Source organism: Balaenoptera acutorostrata, chromosome 2, assembly GCF_949987535.1.
Source record: "Balaenoptera acutorostrata chromosome 2, mBalAcu1.1, whole genome shotgun sequence".
Lineage (NCBI taxonomy): Eukaryota > Metazoa > Chordata > Mammalia > Artiodactyla > Balaenopteridae > Balaenoptera > Balaenoptera acutorostrata.
In genome coordinates this window covers 53,651,014-53,669,365 of record NC_080065.1, presented here as the reverse complement: position 1 = coordinate 53,669,365, position 18,352 = coordinate 53,651,014, and the positions used below count along the sequence as shown (strand labels likewise).

General features: G+C 38.4%; 1 pseudogene; it reads left to right on the top strand.

Annotated features, from left to right (window-relative positions):
* Nucleotides 1-9,845: 9,845 nt before the first annotated feature.
* Nucleotides 9,846-10,623, top strand: LOC130707347 (enolase-phosphatase E1-like; annotated as a pseudogene).
* The last annotated feature ends 7,729 nt before the right edge of the window (nt 10,624-18,352 follow it).

Genomic DNA, 18,352 nt, shown 5'->3' with positions numbered 1-18,352 from the left:
TCTCCTTTTTCTTTATGAATCTGGCTAAAGGTTTATCAATTTTGTTTATCTTCTCAAAGAACTCACTTTTAGTTTTATTGATCTTTGCTATTGTTTTCTTTGTTTCTATTTCATTTATTTCTTGAGTCTTTTATTTATTTGTTTGGTTTTGCCAGGTCTTCTTTGCAGCCTGTGGGAACTTTAGTTGCCACAGGCAAACTCTTATTTGTGGCATGCAGGATCTAGTTCCCTGACCAGGGATCAAACCCAGGCCCCCTGCATTGGGAGTGTGGAGTCTTAGCCACTGGACCACCAAAGAAGTCCATATTTCATTTATTTCCACTCTGCTCTTTATGATTTCCTTCCTTCTACTAACTTTGGGTTTATTGTTCTTCTTTCTCTAGTTCCTTTAGGTGTAGGGTTAAACTTTTTATTGGAGATTTTTCTAGTTTCTTGAGGTAGGATTGTATTGCTATAACCTTCCCTCTTAGAACTGCTTTTGCTGCATCCCATAGGTTTTGGGTCGTCGTGTTTTCTTTGTCATTTTTCTCTAGGTATTTTAAAATTTCCTTTTGATGTCTTCAATGATCTCTTGGTTATTTACTAGCGTATTGTTTAACCTCTATGTGTTTGTGTTTTTTAAAGATTTTTTCCTGTAATTGATTTCTAATCTCATAGTGTTGTGTTTGGAAAAGGTGCTTGAGATGATTTCAATTTTCTTAAATTTACTGAGGCTTGATTTGTGACCCAAGATGTGATGTATCCTGGAGTTTGTTCCTTGTGCACTTGAGAAGACAGTGTATTCTGCTGCTTTTGGATTGAATGTCTTATAAATATCAATTAAATCTGTCTGGTCTATTGTGTCATTTAAAACTTGTGCTTCCTTATTAATTTTCTGTCTGGATGATCTGTCCTTTGGTGTAAGTGGGGTGTTAAATTCCCCCACTATTATTGTGTTTTTGTCATTTTCCCCTTTTATCGCTGTTAGCATTTGTCTTATGTATTGAGGTGCTCCTATGTTGGGTGCATAAATATTTATAATTGTTATATCTTCTTCCTGGATTGATCACTTGATCATTATGTAGTGTCCTTCCTTATCTCTTGTAACAGTCTTTATTTTAAAGTCTATTTTATCTGATATGAATATTGCTACTCCAGCTTTCTTTTGATTTCCATTTGCATGGAATATCTTTTTCCATCACCTTACTTTCAGTCTGTATGTGTCCCTAAGTCTGAAGTGGGTCTCTTGTAGACAGCATGTATATGGGTCTTGTTTTTGTATCCATTCAGCCAGTCTATGTCTTTTGGTTGGAGCATTTAATCCACTTATATTTAATGTAATTATCAATATGTATGTTCCTATTACCATTTTCTTAATTGTTTTGGGTTTGTTTTTGTGGGCCTTTTTCTTTTCTTGTGTTTCCCACCTAGAGAAGTTCCTTTAGCCTTTGTTGTAAAGCTGGTTTGGTGATGCTGAATTCTCTTAGCTTTTGCTTTTCTGTAAAACGTTTGATTTCTCTGTCAAATCTGAATGAGATCCTTGCTGGGTAGAGTAATCTTGGTTGTAGGTTTTTCCCTTGCATCACTTTAAATATATCCCGCCACTCCCTTCTGGACTGCAGAGTTTCTGCTGAAAAATCAACTGATAACCTTATGGGTATTCCCTGGTATGATATTTGTTGCTTTTCCCATGATGCTTTCAATATTTTTTCTTTGTATTTAACTTTATATAGTTTGATTAATATGTGTCACAACCTGTTTCTCCTTGGGTTTATCCTGTATGGGACTTGCTGCACTTCCTGGAGTTGATTGACTATTTCCTTTCCCATGTTAGGGAAGTTTTCAACTATAATCTCTTCAAATATTTTCTCAGACCCTTTCTCTTTCTCTTCTTCTTCTGGGACCCCTATAATTTGAGTGTTGTTGTGTTTATTGTTGTCCCAGAGGTCTCTGTGACTGTCTTCAATTCTTTTCATTCTTTTTTCTTTATTCTTCTCTGTGGCAGTTATATCCACCATTCTAAGTTCCAGCTCACTTATCCTTTTTTCTGCCTCAGTTATTCTGCTATTGATTCCTTCTTTGGATCATCTTTAATGTTATTACTCTGAATTTTTTTTTAGGTAGATTGCTTATTTCCTCTTCATTTGTTTGGTGTTGTGGGTTTTTACCTTGCTCTTCCATCTGTAACATATTTCTCTGTCTTTTCATTTTGTTTAACTTACTGTGTTTAGGGTCCCCTTTCTGCAGGATGCAGTATCTAGTTCCTCTTACTTCTGGTGTCTGCCCCCAGTGGGTGAGTTTGGTCCAGTGGCTTGTGTAGACTTCCTGGTGGGGGGGACTGGTGCCTGTGTTCTGTTGTGTGGAGCTGGATCTTGTCCCTCTGATGGGCAGGGCCATGTCAGGTGGTGTGTTTTGGGGTGTCTGTGAGCTTTGTATGATTTTAGGCAGCCTGTCTGCTAAGGGTGGGGTTGTGTTCCTCTCTTGCTAGTTGTTTGGTGTGAGGCACCCAGCACTGGAGCTTGCTGGCTGTAGGGTGGAGCTGGGTCTTGGTGTTGAGATGGAGACCTCTGGGAGAGCTCTCGCAGATTAATATTCCCTGGGGTCAGGAGTGCTCTGGTGGTCCAACATCCTGGGCTCAGCTCTCCCACCTCAGAGTCTCAGGCTAAACCCCTGCCAGAGCACCAAGAACCTGCAAGCCCCATGGTACAGAAGAAAAGAAAAAAAAAGAAAATGAACAGCCAAATAAAACCCCAAGATAAATGGTAAAAGCAAAACCAAACAGATGAAAACACACAAAGAAACACACACACACACACACACACACAAAGAGAAAACAAAAAAGAAGAAAGCAACCAAACAGTAAGTGAACCCCAAAATGAAAACAAATAATAAAAACGAAATTAACAAAAACAAAAAACTAAATACAAATCAAGAGCAGAAAGCAAACTAAAAAAAGGCAAAGAAAGCATAAAACAAACACACAAAAAGATAAAAAAAGAAAACAAAAGGAAAAAACACAAAACAACAAAAAGTAATGTAAAAATAGAAAAATATAGAATATACTTTAGAAAAGATAACAACAAAACAAAACAAAGGGCAAAGAACAAGTAAAAAACAATATAAAGAAAAGTAAATAGAAAAAAATAAAAAATATACTACAAAGCATAAAAAAGAAAAGAAATAAAAAATTAAAATTAAAAGAATAATAAAAAAACAACAGAACAAAATGAAACAAAAAAATAATAGTAATAATAATAATATTTTCCTAGTGCCTCAGCTGTCAGTGTCCTTGCCGTTATAGTGAGCCACAGCCAATCCCTGCCTTCCCAGGAAATCCTCCAATATCTCTAGTTAGGTTTCTGGATCTACTCTAGGGCCAGCTGAGACTCTGACCTGGCCCAACTCCTGCGTGTACTTGTCCCCAAAGTGCACAGTTGCCCCCAATGTCCACAGCCTCAGTTGTGGGAACACTCACTGTCTATTCAGATATTCCACAGATGCAGGGTTTACCAAGTTGATTGCGGGAATTTAATCTGCTGTTCCTGCGGCTGCATGGAGAGATTTCCATTCCTCTTCTTTGGTCGCACTGTCCCTGGGGTTCAACTTTTGTTTTGGCCCCGCCTCTGCCTGTCACCACCCTCAGGCATCTGTTCCCTGCCCAGGTGAGAGGGGGCAAAAGCAGCAGCTGATTAAGGCGCACTTGCTCACTCAGGCAGGGGAGTGGGAGGGATATGGCAGTCACAGTTGGGATGTGTGGGGAATGCGTGTGGTGGCAGAGGCTGGCAGGAAGTTGCAACAGCCTGAGGCACACTGTGCACTCTCCTGGGGAAGTTGGCCCCGGATCGCAGGACCCTTGGCAGTGGCGGGCTGTGCAGGCTCCAGGAAAGGTGTGGGCAGTGTCCTGAGCTTGCTCACAGGACCCTTGGTGGCAGTGGCAGCAGCAGCAGAGGACTCACCTCTGGGGTCAGAGATAGCAGCCTTGGCTCATGCCCACCCCTGGAGCTCATGTAGGTGGTACCCTGCTATCTGTGAGTGCACAGAGAAAGAAGCTCCTATGGCAGGCCTGCCCCTCTCTTCATGCACCACCCCAACAATGGTCCATTGCCTCTCTGGTTGGCCCAGGCTTCTTCCCAGACTGCCTCAGCTCTGACGCACTAGCCCCCTCAGGCTGTCTTCACACAGCCAACCCCAGTCCTCTACCTGGGGTGTGACCTCTGAAGCCCAAGCCTCAGCACCCTGCTCCCACCTGCCCCAGCAGGCAAGCCAACAAGCATCTCAGGCAGGGGATTGCTGGTCGGCACCAATCCTCTGTGCGTGATTCTCTCCACTTTGCCCTCTGCACCGTTACTGTGCTCTTCCCTGAGGCTCTGAAGCTCCTCCCATGCCTGGTCCCCACCAGTGAGGGGGCTTCCTAGTGTGTGGAAACTTTTCCTCCTTCACAGCTCCCTCCCAGAGGTGCAGGTCGCATCCTGATTCCTTTGTCTCTTTTTTTTTTCCTTTTTTCTTTTGCCCTACCCAGTTAAGTGGAGATTTTCTCAGATTTGGAAGTCTGAGGTCTTCTGCCAGCATTCAGTAGCTGTTCTGTGGGAGTCATTCCACATGTAGATGTATTTTTGATGTGTCTGTGGGGAGAAGGTTAGCTCCACATCTTACTCCTCTGTCATCTTGACAGTCGCTCCAGAACTTTGTTCTTTTCATCACCTTGGTCTACTGAATGACATTCAATTCCTATAGTTCTTATAAGTAACTTCTTGAAGTTTGTTGGAAAAATATCCAAAGATTTCTAATTTTCTCTCCCCCAGTATATAAGCAAGTAGGTCAACAATGCCTGCTGTTAACCTCTTCTTCACAGGAAAAGAAAGTCCATTATGAAGTTCTGCAGCTTTGTAGATAGGTAGAGAATGGGCGGAAATACACACAATCTGCTGTAAGTTCCACATTTATTTGGTCAATGATCTTAAACACAACAGGAGCAAAGTAGCAACACTAAGCAGGAGCCAGTGGAGCATATCTGGTAGACTTCTCCCTAACTTTGGCTTCCTTATGAGGCACATAGCTGTTGGCTCAGAAAGAATCTTGCCTATCCTAAGAGAGACACAGACTTACATCACTATTTAGGAAAAATCTACATTAAAAAGGTATATACATCAGTAAAACAATAGGCTCATTCAAAGGGAAGTAACAAAATTGATGCTCACAGGTCTCTGAACAATTTCTCTGCTTTCATGTTTTCAGTGCTTTGAAAACCCTGACTCTTTGCAAGTTTAAACCAAGAATAAACTCAACAGCATTTTACTCTGCAGCATTTCTAGAGAAACATGGAAGAGTTCTTGGAAATGCTACTTTTGTTAAAAATCAATAACTGTAAAATATTTCCTAAGTAGACAAGCCCCCATTTTTTGATCACTGCTATATCTCTGAACCCCATTTTATGCTTGTAACATAAAATACAGTTACATTGCCTCCTTGGTATCTCCCTTTAATTTTTTAAGAAAAGTATAAACTTGCGTGCTATTCACTTTGAACTCATGCTTATTTAGAATTTTAGCTTTAGTTTCTTGTGTTGCCTTTAGTTTTTATTAATTTTGTGATTATGTGAGAAACCTTAGCCTGCCAATAAAATAAGGTGCTAAGATAATACATTGTGGGAACTGTAGTCTTGTTGTAATTTCCTTAGTTGAGATTCAACAATGAACCTTCAGGTCATTTTCAAATGTGTTCTTAAAATTTAATTTCCTTTGCTTTTGATAGAAGCATGAAACTAAGATATTCCAGTTAAGTAAGGTCATTTTATTAGTACACTTTATGTGTTTTTCAGCTATAGTGAGGTACTTTGCAATGCTTTGAAATGTGCTTAGCTTGAGTGCAGCCCGAAGACTAAAGTAGACACAAAAAACAGTGGTTTTTCAAGTGTTACAGAGTCATGGGACCTGGGACTGAGCCTGATTTTAATAATGGTTTTAGTATTTTTCTTTCTGCAACATATTCAATGCAATCATGGTAGATAGATTCTGGCTAAAACATACGAATGTATACAGAAAAATGTCAATGCTGTTACTTTTATCCTCATGTAATCAGTGAATTTTTCTGTGTACTAACCTTGAACTGCAGAAGGAAAGTATTATTCTATAGGTAAATAGCTCACTGTTACTTTTGAACCTCCAGTCAAAAAATCAAGAAAAAAGCTTTCCCTGAATAATTCTGAAATCCATAATGCTCATCTTTGAATCACTAATCATGCTGTCAACAGATTTCTTGAATTAAAAAGAGTTTTTTCCCCTTTCCAATGGAAACAAAACATTTCAAGAGTGCGGTAAAAGTAGAGTTGATGAGTGTTTGCTTTTGCAATTCTAAAGACTTTTTTGCTCTTATTTCTTTTGATATTTATTTGTTGGAGCATAAGGAGTCAGGTCCTCAAAATATGTGAAAGATAAGGCAACATGACCTACTGTGTCCTTTACTTCGTTGAATCAAAGACTGATTAGCACTAGAATTAAAACCATGGTTTTGTTTCTGTTTGTTTGCTTGTTTTTGCCTAGTGATCAACTGTACTTGACTGCTTTGATTTTTAAATCATCTTGTCCTTCAGATTATTGGATTTTCCTAATCAAGTTGAAGTTCAGCAGTCTTCACAGTATGTCAGAAAAATTCCCATGATGTCAGTCACCACTGCCTTAGACTGTTTGTCATGCACTCTAAGTAACCAGACAGAAAAATCTAATTTCCCATTGTATGAACCAGCAATATATATCTGAAATTCAGCAGATCGGCATTACCTGGCACAAATTCAGAGGATTATATTCAGATTCTTTTCTGACTCAGGTCCAGTGATGAAATCCTATTATATAAATATCTGTTATCTATATCTGAAGGCAGACTCAGAATTCATCATAGAGTGCAAAACAAGAAAGATGAATATATTCACATTACATTTATCCTCAGTGTAAATGTTTAAGTGAGATAGTTGAAAACGACACTGCAGCCACTAGATGAAATTCAGATTAGTGATTATCCAGAAGGTCATGTGGACTCTGTATAAACTGGGTAAATTAAACCTAAAGCAACAAAAACTTGAGAGCCATGATGTCTGTTTTCAAAGGATTGCCCACTGAAAGAAGGGTTATATTTATTTTATTTTGTTTTAGAAGATAGAAGCACACCAGATTGTGGCAGGTTATTGAATGCTGAGTTTGGCTTGATAAAAAAAAAAAAAAAAGTAAATAACTAGAGGTAGTCTGTAAGTCTGCCTGAACCAGCAGTGAATCTCTGTTATTGAAAATATTTTAGAGTCTGAATGACAATCTGCCAGGGATGTTGGACAGAGAACTCTTAATCTGGCAGGGAATTTGGATTTGTCACTTTTAAGGTTTATTCCAACACTGGTTCTGTTATATTCATCCTGGAATAAATAGCCCCATCGTATCCTTTCTAGACCTCTCATTTCCTTTTGTTTACCATAGGATAATACACAAAGAAGGGAGAAAAGAAGCCCAAATTCAGCTGTTAGTTGGGCTGACCCTGTTAATGAAATCTCATAAACATTTTTTTCCATACTCCTCCTTAGCTGCTTCTGGGACCATCTTTTTATGAATATGATTCCCAGATTCTCTCACCCAATTTTCATGTGGCTATTCCTTAATTCTTTTCTGAGGTCATGAGTGTTTACTTTCTCTATCCTTCTGTCAGCCTTACGTAATATAACTATTGGCCATCTAAGAGTGTGAAGTTAGAAACTTCTGTTTTCATTTATGTAAAAAAATTGCTTTTGAATGAAGCAGGTTATGTTTGACTTCTCAGCAATCTCAAAGCCCTCAAGTTCAAGGCAAGGGATAGAAAGTGACATATTTAATGCCCAGCATCAAATGAGCCAAAGAAAAGCAAACACACAATTGTTTTTCATTAAATATATCCCTAATCCAAAACTTTTCAAAATAGGTATCCATGGTCAAATAAGTTTCAGAAATATTTATAATATTCATATTTAGCATTTAGTGATCATTTACTAAGTGTTTGTATCAGACAGGTTTAGAGTTTTATATACATTATTTAATTCTCAATTTTCCTATGAAGCAAAAGTTATTACTGGTCTTATCTCATAGATGAAGAATCCGAGGCACTTGCCACTTCCAAGGTACTGAATGGTAGTGCCAGGAATTCAGCAAAGTGTGTATAACCCTGTGTCTTCACTGGAAGACTGCTCAGTGACCTAAATGCACGTTTGTGGTTTATTAATCTTCACACAGGAGAAATAGCTTATCAGCTCTGTTCCAGAAGTGTTTGACTACAGGGCACTTTAATGATACATGATGAGAGATTAGTATTTTGAGAAACACCATCTTAAATTACATTTTATCTGTATCACTAGTAACCTTGGTCTCTTTTATTAGAAATCATTTCAATAGAGGAAAAAGTTCTAACTAGAAGAATCTCCATTGTGACTTGCAACAGGATGTTGTGAAATGCTGTTTGAGATCAGTTTTTATTACTGGAAGTTAGCAAATGAGGCAGAAATTATAGTGGAAATAGCAGCATGTTCAGAACAAAGTTTTGTGTGAGTGATAATGAATGACTGCTGTTCGGGATGAGTTTGGAATGGTTTCTTATGCAGCAAGAGATACAGAGATAATACATCTGAGTTTTGCAGGACTCTGTATTACAGGGGTGCCAGATATCTAATACCAAGGATGTTACCTCAGCCATAGGGCTTGTTGAACTTTTCCAAAATCTGATGGTAAAGAAAGTTCTAATGAGAGGTGGCATGGGTGATATGGTCATACAGTGAGGGGGAAAGAACTACTTCTGCAATTTCTGGGTTGTAGAGAGATTCTGCACATTTTTTCTTTGGCCCAAAGTTGGACTCTGGAAATAGATGAGCTTGGAGGCTACTGGAAATTGCCACAATATGGACAAAAATGAGTTGCATCTGAGATTGCAGAATCATGTCTCATGCTGGAGATGAAGTTGAATTTCATGCAGGATGAAAAATGCATTTGCGAGATGCTTGGCATATACTACCCATGCAGACAATGAGCTTAGTAAGAGCTGATAACCAATGGAAAGGGAACAACAACCTTACCACCATGTACATACGATGCTCATGTAAGGAAATAGCAATTACAACTACAAGAAAGGACAGGCAACTTAACAAGGGCTGTTCCCCCTTCTCTGATACAACTCCAGAGAGGTAAGCATAGTAAACAAGGAGGGGGAAAATCCTACCATATTTACCTCCATCTCAGCCCAAGTTTCACGAGTAAGAAAGTTATTAGCAAGACTAATAAACTGGTATTGGTAGGCAGAATGAGGAGGGCTTTGCATCCAATACAAAATTAAAATATAACCTGTACTAAACAGTTTTAATAACTGAGAGTACCCCCAGAGTGATGGAAAGTTTCTAAACTTTTGTTAATGAAGCTCACCATGAAGGATAAAAGAAAATTCTCAAAGCACCATCGGTAGCAGCTACTGGAAAAATAAAAAAATGTTTTGTGTATATATTTCAATAAATTGAGATTCTTCAAATTGATTAATAAATTTTGATTAAATCTATTTAGTGGTCCTGAACAGATCTGTCCTTGAGATTGTTCAGCACAATTTGGGGGATTTGACAAAATGGTCTGATTCTTCCTTTAAAAAGAAAAGAATCAGAGCCCCGGGCAGCTTGCGAGTTCAGGGTCCCTGTGCTGCGGGTTTCTCTATTTTCAGGGGCGCCGACGTGTCCTCTCCGCCTCGTGCATCGGGCCGCGCGCGGTTGTGCGCTCCGGGACTCTTTTCGGGGCTGTCGGCAGCCCAGCAGGTTGCTGGGCGCAGCTGGCTCCGCCCTCCCTACCAGTAGGCCGATTCTCGTAGTAGCAGCCGGTGGGGAAATGGTTGTGCTTTCGGTGCCCGCCGAAATCACTGTGATCCTGTTAGATATCGAAGGTACCACAACCCCAGTTGCTTTCGTGAAGGACATTTTACTTCCTTACATCAAAGAAAATGTTAAAGAGTATCTGCAGACACATTGGGAAGAAGAGGAGTGCCAGCAGGATGTCAATCTTTTGAGGAAACAGGCTGAAGAGGACTCCCACCTGGATGGGGCTCTTCCGATCCCAGCAGCATCGGGGAATGGGGCCAGATGACCTGCAGCAGATGATCCAGGCCGTGGTAGATAACGTGTGCTGGCAGATGTCTCTGGACCGGAAGACCACGGCACTGAAACAGCTGCAGGGCCACATGTGGAGGGCGGCATTCAAAGCTGGGAGCATGAAAGCAGAGTTCCTTGAAGATGCGGTTTCAGCAGTCAGGAAATGGAGAGAGGCTGGAATGAATGAAGGTGTATATCTATCCTTCAGGGAGTGTAGAGGCACAGAAACTGTTATTTGGGCATCCTACAGAGGGAGATATTCTTGAGCTTGTGGACGGTCGGAGATTGGACACAAAGTGGAGAGTAAGAGTTATCAAAAGATTGCCAGCAGCATTGGGTGCTCAACCAACAACACCTTGTTTCTGACGGACGTTACCCGAGAGGCCAGCGCTGCTGAGGAAGCTGACGTGCGTGTAGCTGTGGTGGTGAGACCTGGCAATGCGGGGTCAACAGATGATAAGACTTACTTCAGCCTCATCACATCCTTCAGTGAACTGTACCTGCCTTCCTCAACCTAGAGGAGGAGTTCCAAGGAAGAACAAACTGTCTTCACAGACTTGTCCCTGTAGTCTAGTTTTATTCTAATGGTAAAAGTAATTTACTTAAAAAATACATATATACACATACATAAGATAAGTGTGTGTATGTTCAAATTACCATTCACAGGCACGTAAGTGGGAAAAAGAATCTCAGTTCAGTGAAAAGGAAACTTATTTAAAGATGATGCTTTGTATGTAGAAATTGTTTGAAACCACAACTCTAACCATTATTGAGGGCGAAATATAGTTGATAGAAGAAATTACTACTATACAGGTCAAATGTGTTATGTTTATCAAGTCATGTACCAAAATAGAAAGGTAGGTTTGAGAAGTTACTCAGAAGCCTGGTTATTTTAAAAACTAGAAGTATTTCAAAGACATTCCTAGTAATAATCTAGTCCCCTTTTAAATTGTGAGTTAGAAGATTACAGCAACTGAATTTCAAACTATTAACCTCCCTATTTACAAATGACAAAGCTATTTGTTTCTACTCCAGAAGAGAGCAAAGTTGGGAAAGGAGACTCATTTGAGTCTTGATTCATCATGTATCTGTTACTTAAGAAACTTGCTAATCATTGTACCCACAGCAAGCAGTTGCTTTACCAGTGAAAAAGATGCACTATCGTAACAGCTAAAATAGAAATGTGCTTCCTAATGTTTAACAAAACAGTCCTAATCCTGACAGTTATCTCAGATTTCAGAGTCACCTTGCTAACTACTTCTTAGCACAGTTTGAGAACATATGTTAGTCGCTGTTTACTATTAAAAAACAAAAGGTTTACTGAAATTTGTCCATAAGACCTAGAAGAGCCCTAATATCTAATATTTTCTTCTGAAATGGATGTGAGAAATATAAATTTTATAACAGCATTATTTATCCTAGTTCAGCCTAATAGGATGTCATGTCAATTTCATGTGGTAATTAATAAAAACATTTTCTTCTTTGAAAAAAAAAGTTTGGAAAAAGCTGAGTCATGTTTAATCAGCCACTTGGAGAAATACAGAGTAACCTAATTAGGGACAGCTGAGGCATACAAGGTTCTCATCTGTTATGAAGGAATTAGGCTGCTTGGTTGTAACCAAGGGCCAAACTAAGATGCCAAGATGTGTTTCAGAGGAGGCATTAGCTCCTAGAGTAATATATAAACTAATTGCCCTGGAAAAAGATTTCTTCCAAGTGACTATAGCACAGTTAATTATTACTCCGAAAAGTGCTAAACTAGAACTGGTAGGTATTGATTTATGTATTTAACATTTCAGAGTAAATTGCAATTATGTGGGTAAAATAGGCAAAGTCCTGAGGCAACTTGTAAGAACATGAGTGTTGCAACCAGGTAAAGCTGAATCTTTGGGGCTCTTTGGAATTACTGTGAAACTCAGGGTTATGCATAAGGAATAGCAACTTTTTTGTTTACAAATATTTTGTTTCTTATAAATAAATATCATCGTCGGAGAGCAGAACAACAACTCTCTGACAATAAGTGGTATTCGTAGCAGAAAAAAGATGCAAAGAAAGCCTTGAATGGATTGGAAGGGCTGGTGTGGGAAGAAAATGGGGTTACCACATTTTGAAAGCCAAAAGTACTAGCATGATAGAAATAGCACAGTTGTGAACTAATGGGCCTCTGAAGCTCTATGTGACTTCAAAATTGTTTGAAGTGGTCTTCTGATTCAGGAAAGATTTTTATAGGTAAATTTCAAATGAACAAGAGGACTGTTAAAGTTGGAATGTAGTTTTAAGGAAAAGGAAAAATATTGGCCTTGTGTTTTCCATGCAACTCAAAATGCAGGAACTTACAATCTAGTAGCTATTTAGACAAATCTCCCTGACTAGACCATTACAATTATGTCCTTCATTATTATTTTTAATGAAGAGACTTTGAGTCTTTTCCATCAAAGGCAACTTTGTAGGTACAAGGCTTAGGAAGAGAAAAATATGATGAAATTCCTCAAATTTCCCCTTTATCCTATCATTGATAGTAAATCTGACAACAGAATTACAGCCCACACTGCCAAAATTAGGCTGAAGGGCATAGCAGCTTACAGTTCTCTGCTTGTAGAGAGCTAAATCAACTGGCTGCAACGGAAACATAAAATATGACTTCAGTTAAGCCTAGGATCATTGTCTACAACTCCACATTGTACACAGGATTTTTTTTCCTAAAGAAAAGTGTTCTTTAAACTGAAAACCCATTGTGCATGTTTTGTTATAAGATAGTTAGAAAGGCTTTAAACTGTGTTAAAGCCATTCCACCATGTGACCATTTCCATAGGGAGTTCTCAGTTAAGAACTAGATTTTTGAACCTTGAAAATACATGGTTACAAAGATATTTGTAGGTACTTCAGTGAAATGATGAAACACTTCAAGCAAGTGAGGAAAAAAAGGGTAAGTTCATTCTATGCCTGGGGAAGCCACTATTTTAAATTCTGTTTTGCTAAGTTTTTTAGAATGCTGATACCCAAATATATACTTGTTAGTTAATATTACAAAGTCAATCTAGTGACATTAAAGGCAAAGCAAAGAAATGATAGGTCCATATTCTCTATTAGTCTGGCAAACATTTCAAAAGAGGTGGTGTAGTATATGAAATGACAGTCTGCCACACTGAAGTAGTATAGCTTATAGCATTGTTTTTGAGTCTTACATAAGACAATAGTATGGTATGACTGACAGGTATTGTTACCAAAAGCCTCTCTTAATGAAGGCTCTACCTCCTTCAAGGTCAAATAATGTTCCTTCCTTTACTAAACTGGAATTTCTATGGGTCTGTTTTACCTGTAGTGATTAACAAAAACTCTTTAGTGAACTGACACCTAGTTCATGAACTCAAAGAGCTTAGGCTGGTTAGAGAGACAGGCTTATATGCAGAAACGTAGACATGGGGAGTTATGGGATTATAGCCAGTTTAGCATAGATTATAGAATAGCAGGGATGTCGAGTAAGCTCTTGGCGAACTACAGTGATCCAGGAAGCTTCACAGATAGACAAATCTTAGGTTAGATGGGGAAAGATTTCTGTAAGCAAAGAGAAAAGTGAAAGGAATTACACATGGAAGTACAAAAGGGGCATAGGTGAGTGAAAATGTGTCAAAGAAACAATAATTTCACTTATCTTGCCAAAGGATTGTTGTATTAGTCTGTTGGGCTACAGTAACAGGAAACCACAGACTGAGTATAGCTTAAACAACAGAAATTTGTTTTCTCACAGTGCTGGAGGCTGGAAATCCAAGATCAAGGTGCCAGCAGGATTAGTTTTTGGCGAGGCCTCTCTTCCTGGCTTGCAGGCAGCCACCTTCCTGCTGAGTCCTCACATGGCCTTTCCTCTGTGCCTGCACACTCTGGTACTCTGGTGTTTCTTTCTCTTCTTTTAAGAACAGAACATTTGGGTTAGGGTCTCAACCTTGTGACCTCTTTTAAGCTTAATTACTTCCTTTAAAGGCCCTATTTCCAAATATAGTAATATTGGGAGTGAGGACTTCAACGTACGAATTTGAGGGGGACAAAATTCAGTCCATTACAACTGCAAAGGTGAACATAACACTTGAAATGTAAGTTAGGCCAAGATTGTCAAGGAATTTGCTGAGGCAATATTCCCCATCCCGTGTCTACTGACTAGATATCCATAACCAATGATATTCACGTATGTGACTCTTGCTACTGGATGATTCAGGGCAGATTAGCTGGCTTTCAACCCCTTCTCCTTTTCTCTCTACCTTTCTCTTCAGAAATAATAGAGTGATCTTGTAGAGATAATCTTGATTCTGCTTGGATTTACTTAAAAGAGACTCATGTTTTAATAGGGACAGAAGTACTAAAACATTAATAATTACAGTCATCTCTTCCCTGGCTTTCTAAGGAAGATGATGGATTCTTACAGTTTGGCCCCAGGACCCTGATTGTGCTATAGTCTCCGGAGGAGGGATTGATTAGGAGACACTCAGGAAGACCACAGTGGATATTTGTTGGCTTTCCCCTACAGCTAGCTGCTCACCGCAATCTGAGTGGGCACATACCCTCCTAACAGGCAGGTATGTCCATGTGACTAACTTCTAGTTAATGGAATTTGAACAAAAGTACCAAATACCACTTTAGGCCTGGCCAAAAAATTTTGTGATGTCCACTGATCTGAAGTCCATTAAAAAGGCAAAACTAATCTATGGCTTAGAAGTCAAGAGTGGGGTTGCCTTTGGGTCAGAGGGAAAAGGCAGTGATAAGGAGGAGACAAGAAGGATGATTCTTGATGATTTTCTTTGACCTGAAAGGTGGTTATATGGGATTATTCATGTATGCTTTATAAACATATCTGTTTTTATATTAAATGTTAATGGAAAAAATTTAAAATATCCTTTCATGGCCTTTTTCCATGTTTTCCCCCTTTTGGAGGGCTGCAATAAAAAGGATATTCAGGACCAGCTAGAAAAGCACATGTTGAAGTTGGCAGAGTTTTTACCAGCCTGGGTCTCTGAGAGCTGTCCCACCTATCTGTTCACCTAAACACTAGAGTGGGTTTGAACCATTTTTCACTTTTGTGTTTAAGTTACTAGCATTACCCTAATATGTTTTCCTATTTTCTATTCACCCCTCTACTTTCAACAATATTTTCATCTTCCCATGTGAATTTACCTATTCCTCATTTTTGGCCACATGGTTCCCTTGAATTGATCCTACCTCCATTTCCAATCAATGATCCTAAATAGATTAAGCTAATCAATATATCCTATCCCATTGTCCACTGTGAAGGGCTGGGCATAAAACCCTGTGCAGTGAGATACAATGAGAATTGCAGAAACTTGCTGGGGTTTCTGTGAACATAAGCTTCTTTGGCTCCCAGAGGAACTGTAAGAAGAGACTTTCTCCCTCTAGACCTAGTGATCTTATGATTTGGGGCTTCAGGCAACTGCAGCATCCTGCCATCAGGATCCTGTCATCCTGCCTAAGGCTAAAGATGGCACAAAGAAGAAGTTGGGTTCAAAAATAGATCGATCTGGCAATCTAGTTTGAGCTGTGCCTGAAACACAGGAGGGACTTTCTGATTTCACAGTCAAGAGGTCCTCCAAGTTAGCAAATACTTTGATGAATTTGACTAAATGTTGGTATTTATTCATTAATAAGTATATATTAATATATATATGTGTGTGTGTATGTGTGTGTGTGTGTATGTATATATATATATATATATATATATATATATATATATATATATATATATATACACACTTGATACTGTTAACATCCTTTGACCTCAGTTGCTACATCTATAAGATAGGGTTATGCAAAGGCTAAAGGCTACGCCAAAAGATATCTTGTGATCCTTCTAAATCAGATGTTAGTGTTCTTATTTTTGATTGGCTTTATATAACATGATTTTCATTATTTGTCTGATTATTTTAATACACATTTATTACAGTCAGGCTGTGCTCCAGGTTTCCATTTCTGCCTCTTAAAACCTAAGCATTTTATCTTAAATTCTATCCCCTCATCATCTCTTTCCTATAAAAAATACACATTAATAACGTCACATTACTTTTCTGTTACATCAGTGTTTTTCAAGTGAGATTTTCCTGTCTCATTTATACTATTGGAAAACATTTTATAAAACTGTGATTTAAAATGTATAGTTTTATCTTCCAAATGTTTCCTTCATTCATTTCTACAGCAACCCAACAAAAATAAATGTTTAATTATTGTTGAGTGATTGGTAGAAAGTTAATTTTTTGAAGATAATTATCTATCTCATATAATCAATAACTGTAGTCATGAAGCCTCAAGGTTCATCCTGTTTGGATGAACCATAGAATTTGGAACAAATTTCCCTGAGTGATATCTTTTCATTCACCTAGATTAAAATGTCACAAAAACTTGCCTTCTCCACTTAAGAGTTATTTTCTAAACTATAATTTTAGTCTTACTGTCTAAAGTTCTCTGAATGAAGGCAAGACAACAGTGTGAAGCAATGAGGAGAAATAGGAGGTAAAGATTATGGTCAGGCTTTGCCACTAATTTGTGGAATCAGATAACTTAACCTACCTGGATCTCAGCTTTCTTGTAGAAAGCCAGACAATCCACAGGAGCCTTACCAGGACTAACAATCCTATGGATAAAGACTTGTGTGAATGTGGATTACAATTTGTCCTCCTAATTAAAATGTATATACTTTCTGCATCTAAGAGGCATAGTCTGCACATCACTCAGCTTCAGTGAGTAAACACAGGCAATTTCCTGATTTCACTGTATTACCTATTGTAGCATTTGACAAGAAGGCATGTGTTTCTCAGGATAAAATGCAACTACTGGGAACTAAGAAAGCTTAGTTAAGTCAGGAGATCTGGGCTTATGCCCTAATTCTGCTGTTTACAAGGTTTGTGACTTTGGGCAGCATATGCTATATTTGCCATTGTTTCCAAGTCTGGGGGAAAGAAAACCCCAAAAACCCAACCAAACTTCACTTCCTTATCTGAATATTATTGTTATTCAATAATAAAAATATAAAGATGATAGTACTTTGCTCTCTGTGTACCTGTGCTTAAACCCATGGCAGAGCCTTTAGTCTTTGGTACTGGCATATAGAAACAGAAAAGACGTCCTAGATCATGTGGTGTTTTCTCACCTTGGAGCAGGTGCTTTTCTGTTGTCTCTTCTTGTAATAACACTGAATCCAGCAAATGGCCAGTACTTCGCTTTCTTGAAGGCCAAGATTAGCTCTTTGTCTCAGAGATACTTGAATTCATTTTGGATATTTTTATGTATTCTACAATTCTCTTTATTTAAAACAAAATCTAATCTCCTTAATGCCTATGTCTATAATCAGCTCTGTTCAAATCCCTTTAAAATCTGTTTAGCCTGTAAACTTAATTTCCTCCACTGGAGGATTTTTAATTTCTTTTGGCAGCCTGCTTTTTTCTTGGACCTTAAGGCAAGACTAAGGGCCATTATATTCAAATGATATTTTTGAACTATACAAATACATAAATACTCCTGTTGCTTCTGTGCACAAAAGAAAGTATTCTGTTAAATGATTGGAATTGCTCTTTTTATGCTAATTCGAGCACAGAATTATTGGATTGAATTTATCAGCCTCTGAACACCCACCGCGGGCTATAACAGGCTGTTCCTGTAAATGAGATGCTGCATCCCAATAAGTAAATACATTTCAAAATGAAAAGGAAATCTATTTCAAGAATTTTTCTTACTTTACTCAAATGTTCTGTAGTCGGTAACTAAATTCAGTAATGTCTTAGGATGAAAAGTACCATATAAAATTCTATAAAAAATCTTGTTTATTACAGAAATAGGATGAACACTGCAAATGTGAAAGATGTAATTGGTGTACAATTAGCCTGAACGTGGTAAGGTAAAACAAGAGCTTAAGCTAATAGGCGTGTAGAGTGAAAAAAAATCTGCTTAAACTATAATTGTTGCATTAAATTGTTTATATCATATTGGTTGATGTTTAAAAGATGTAAAGCCATTTTTAAAAGCAAGGTACTTGCTCATTTACTCAGCAACAGCCTGGGAAACTTAATTGAAACAGCTGAGGCAATAACAGCAGACCTCAGTGTAAATGTCAACAAGAGAAAAGAGGGTTTTTTGTTGGTATGCTCCCTTGTTTTTTTGAGAGAGAAATTTGAACTTCAAGAAGGGAAATTGTCTCAAAGGAAAAACCAGGAGAAATGATGTTTCTCCAAAGACTATCAGGGGGCTAGACTG